Below are 5,116 nucleotides of genomic sequence, written 5' to 3' on the forward strand. Positions count from 1 at the left end.
CGGCGCCATGCGGATCTGGTTGTATCCGGAGAAGGCGTCCATGAATGCCAGCAGCTCGTGACCCGAGGTGGAGTCTACGAGCTGATCGATGCTGGGGAGTGGGAAGCTGTCCTTTGGACAGGCTTTATTCAGGTCGGTGTAGTCCACACACATACGCCACTTCCCGTTGGCCTTCTTGACGAGGACCACATTGGCGAGCCACTCCGGGTAGGCTATCTCCCGGATGAAGCCAGCTCCAAGGAGCTTACTGACCTCCTCGGCTGCTGCTCGCTGGCGCTCAGGGGCGGCGCCTCGCTTCTTCTGCCGCACAGGCTTGCTGGTTGGCTTTACTTGGAGCCGGTGGACCATGACCTCTGGATCTATCCCCGGCATGTCTGCAGACGACCATGCGAAGACATTCATGTTGTCTCGCAGGAAATTGACGAGACGACTCCTCTCGTGCTCATCGAGGCCAGAGCCGACCTGCACGGTTAGCTCAGGAAAGCTCTCTCGTAAGGGAACTTGGATTAGTAACTCACCAGGCTGTACCCGCTCTTTCTGAGGGTCGACCCGTGCCTCCATGACCTCAGTTGAGGGCTGGTCAGTCGCTGGGGCAGGCACCTCGGCGGGTCGCTTTGCCTCGTGGGTCGCCAGGTAGCATCTCCTTGCCACCATTTGGTCCCCTCGGACTTCGCCGACCCCTTGGCTGGTGGGGAATCGCATGAGCAGGTGATGAGTGGAGACCACCGCTCGGAGGGCGTTGAGGCCTGGCCTTCCGAGGATGGCATTATAGACCGAGGGAAGGCGTATCACGAGGAAGTTCATCCCCACGGTACTTTCACGGGGGGCGAGCCCGGCTGTGACCAAAAGGTCGATCTCGCCCTCTACTGGGACTGAATCCCCAGTGAATCCAACCAACGGAGCATTCATCCTCCGCAGCTGTTCTTTGGTCATCCCCATTTTACAATATGCATCAAAGTACAAAACATTCGCCGAGCTTCCATTATCAACTAAGATGCGTTTTACATCAAATCTATTTATGATCATGGAGATGACCACGGCATCATCATGGGGGGTTTCGACCCCCTCTAGATCATCATCTGAAAAGGAGATAGCTTCGGAGGCGCGCAGGCGTTTCGGGGAGGTTTCTTCCCCTGAAGCTCCTCCTGCCGAGGCTCCGCCTCGGATGGTGTTGATGATGCCAGCGATGGGCCTGTTGGCATTTGAACCTTCAGGCTGCGCGGCTCTTTCGGCTGGCTGCTTTTCTTCACGCCGGCCTTGCACAAACCGATCGAGCACCCCTCGGCGGATGAGTGCTTCGATCTCATTTCGGAGCTGGTAACACTCCTCGGTATCATGGCCTTTATCCCGATGGAAACGGCAATACTTCCGGTTGTCACGCCGGGTTCGGGTGTCTGGCTTCGGAGGTGGGAGCCGGATGCGATCCCGACTCTCGATCTCCATGAGGATTTCAGCCCGAGGAGCGTTGAGGGGAGTATATCTTTCATACCTCCCTTCGGGTGCAGGGGCTTGCAGTGGGAACCTCGGGCGGAGTGGTGACCTCCGCTGTGGCGGTCCCCTCAGCCGGGGTGGACTCTTCGGGCGGGGCGGATTCTTGGCTCGTCGCGGAGACGGGCCTCTGGGCTGGCCACGCTCCTCGCGGCGTCTTTTCTTGAGGTTCTGCTCGGTCCCGCCCCGCCTGACGGCCACGGCTTCTTCGGCCTTGGCGTACTTCCGCGCCCGAGCGAACATCTCGGTGAGGTCCGCGGGAAAATTCTTCTCAATTGAGAAGAGAAATCTATAGGACCGGGCTCCAGTCTTCAGCGCCGATATGGCGATTGACTGGTCAAGCTCCCGGACCTCCCATGTTGCGGCGGTGAACCGGTCCAAATACTCCTTGAGGGATTCTCCCTCCTTTTGTTTGATATCAAGGAGGGAGTCAGATGTCCGCCGCTGGGGCTGGCTGGCGGCGAAATTGCCAGCAAACTGTCTGCCGAGCTGCTCAAAGGAGGAGACAGTACTCGGCTTTAGCCCGGTAAACCATAGCCGGGCTGGTCCTCGGAGTGTCGCCGGGAAAGCTTTGCACATCATGGCCTCCGAGGCTCCTTGTAGGGCCATTAAGACCCGGTAGCTTTCCAGGTGGTCCAGGAAATCAGCCTTGCCGTTGTAGGGCTCCACCTGGGGCATCTTGAACCGTAACGGGACCGGTTCATCTTCAATTTCCTGGGAGAAGGGCGACTTCGTATTGAACTCGAAGTCGCCGTTATGTCCTGACTTCCTCCCGTGGAGTGCCTGGATTTGACGTTCCAGCCTCTCGACCTTCCGGTCGAGTTCATCGTTCTGGAGGATCGCTGCAGCGGTTCGTTCGAGCGCAGGTTGCCCTGGAACCGATTCAGCTTCTGAAGGCTGCGGCCAGCCTCCGTGGCCTCCGGCTGGGTGCTCTCTCCAAAGGGAGGCCTGGACTTGGGAGTCCTGACCTCGAAGGTGAAGTCCGCTTGTGGGAGGCTCCGGTTGAACTGGAGCCGGAGGAGGCGGTGCCGTTGGGATGCCCCTGGGCTGCAGGCTTTTGACAGCGGTAGCCAGGGCCTGCACCTGTTGTACCAGGGCATCGAACTGCTCCGGCCGAACTTGATGAACTGACTCGGTCGGAGGTGATGGGTTTCGGACGGAACGCTCCGGGCTAGGTGGAGGACGTCGAGAGGCATTGGAAGCCCCTTTGCTTCTTAGCTTCATGGCAGCGAACTCGGGCCCTTCCTCTAGCGCCAACTGTTGCTGGAAATTGGACCCGGGGGCCGCCGCGAAGCCGGAGAAGGAGGGGCTTCCGCCGCAGGGGCGGCGATCGACGGCGTGCCGACTGGTGGCGTCCTCCTGGAGGGGCTGAGCTCCGCCGCTGGGAGGGTGGTCGACGGTGCGCCGGCTGGTGGCGTCCTCCTGGAGGGGCAGAGCTCCGCCGCCGGGAGGGTGGTCGACGGTGCGCCGGCTGGTGGCGTCCTCCTGGAGGGGCAGAGCTCCGCCGCTGGAAGGGTGGTCGACGGTGCGCCGGCTGGTGGCGTCCTCCACTGTGGGGTGCGAGTCCTGCAGGAAGAACCGGTGGCCGGGCTCCCCGGCGCCGGCCCTCCGATGCCTAAGTCAGAGGGGGCCAATATGTGGAGAGAGCAGGGAAGCCCGTATGTGGAGAAGACAGCCAGAATATTTAGATTAGATCAAGAAGATGAAGAAGATGATGTCATCCATTGTATCTGTACTGTCCAAGAGGGTTCAGTCCCAAGGGTCCTGAGAGTCCTCCCCCCTCTCCCCAGGTTCCCTTTTATAGGAGGATTCGGTTACCTGGGAGGTGACAGTAGGTTTGTCCCGTTCTGTAATAATTGGGCACGATTTGGCCCATTAATGGCGTGATGGAGAACGGGACCGGATCAGACCGAAATCAGGGAGTTGTCACGGTCGATCGGACCTGTTGAAGTGGTTGAACCGCCGGCCGTGGTGGGCCTGGGGTCCGTGGATGGTAAGTGCATTTATTACCGAATGAACCGGCGGTCAGGGAGAGCCATACGCTCTGATGGTTCAGTGATCCGGAGATCGTCTTGGGCCGTGTTCATTAAATGACTGAGTGCATCGGAGACTTGAGGGAGCCTCGTGCATTAATGGCAGGTCGTGCTGAATACCTGCGGAGATCTTATGCCTTGATGGCTTGAAGATAGCGGCAGGTTATAGTGGAGTTGTCAGGTCCCTTAGAGGGTCAAGCGAGAGTTGAATTATTTGGTAAAGGCATCGGCTCGGCAAGGGTGCCGAGCCGAGCTGGTCGCCCAATGGGGCACCCTGTGGCGGGGTTGCTTGAGTACTCCTGGTCGGCGCCTTCTGGGCGAGCACCTCCTAGCCGAGCGCCTCTACTTGGCGCTGTCTCTGGTCAGCGCTTTCTACTTGAGCGCTTCTTTGGTCGGCGCCCGCTGGTCGGCTCTTTCTAGCCGAGCATCCCTACTTGGTTATTTCGGTTGGGCACCTCTTGGCGCTTTCTCTGGTCGGCGCTCTTTGGCCGAGCGCCTTTCCGGTCGGCGCTCCCTAGCCGAGCGCCTCCGTGGCGATGACTTGGGATTTTTCCCCCCAACACGTACCACTATAGTCCATGATCCGACTCGTTATATTCACCATTTTGACTCACGAAATACTCTACCAGCCTCTTATCTCATCACTCATCAGGGATAAAATATGGAGCAGTCACGCAACTAGGAAGAAAAACGAACGCAACAACAAAATTGTAACGAGTAGATGTGAAGATTTTCTTCTATGGGCTTGACTAAATGGGTTTTTTTAGCAGATTAGCCCATGACATTTTCATATTTGTATATTAATTCACATCTTTTTCATATTATATTCTTATAAAATTCTCCATTTGTTCAAATTAGCCCTTCCGATAATTTTTATATGTTGAACTCTAGATGAGGTTAACCAAGATTGCAGAAGGTGTCCCCTTCTCACTTGATACTTGACCGTAGAGGACAAAAAGATCCAACAAGTATAGAGACAACGTTATTGGAAGAATAAAAGTAGAGTAATCTGCCCTGATCTAGTTAACTTAACCTGAGACGTGGACAAGCAATAAGTTACAACAAATTTAGAAATGCGATTTTTAAAAAAGATACAATTATAGATTTATTTTGGGGGCTAATCTATAACAAACTCATTATTATTATTATTATTTTGGTTAGCGCTAATAAAACTATTATTTACCCCATGACCCTTTTCCTCTCTTTTTTCCCCTTCAAAAGTAACTCATTATTTTCCATTGAAATGGTTTTCCCTTTTCTTCTGCATTCATATTAGTTATAACTTCGGAGTGTCTTCAGCTTCAGTGTATTTTGTGATCTTCTCATATTTTAAGTATTTTCACCCCTAGCTTCATCGAATACGGTGCAATTGTATGTGCATCCAGACCAATAAACGTATGCATATTTACTAAGAATATCAGTCGTATTTAATATTCAAATATCCTTTATAGTTAGTAAGCATATTTTTAATAGTGAATCAACATAACTTTGATGCATATACGTTTGGAGTCCATTAAATAAGGCGAGGAGGAAAAGTTTTTGATTAAAAGGACACATTCTTTGAAAAGATAAATAATATTTTTTAAAAAATCAAA

The sequence above is a fragment of the Phoenix dactylifera genome, chromosome 16 (assembly GCF_051530095.1).
Source record: "Phoenix dactylifera cultivar Ajwa chromosome 16, Ajwa_hap1_PhDact_Kaust_v1.1, whole genome shotgun sequence".
Taxonomy (NCBI): Eukaryota; Viridiplantae; Streptophyta; class Magnoliopsida; order Arecales; family Arecaceae; genus Phoenix; species Phoenix dactylifera.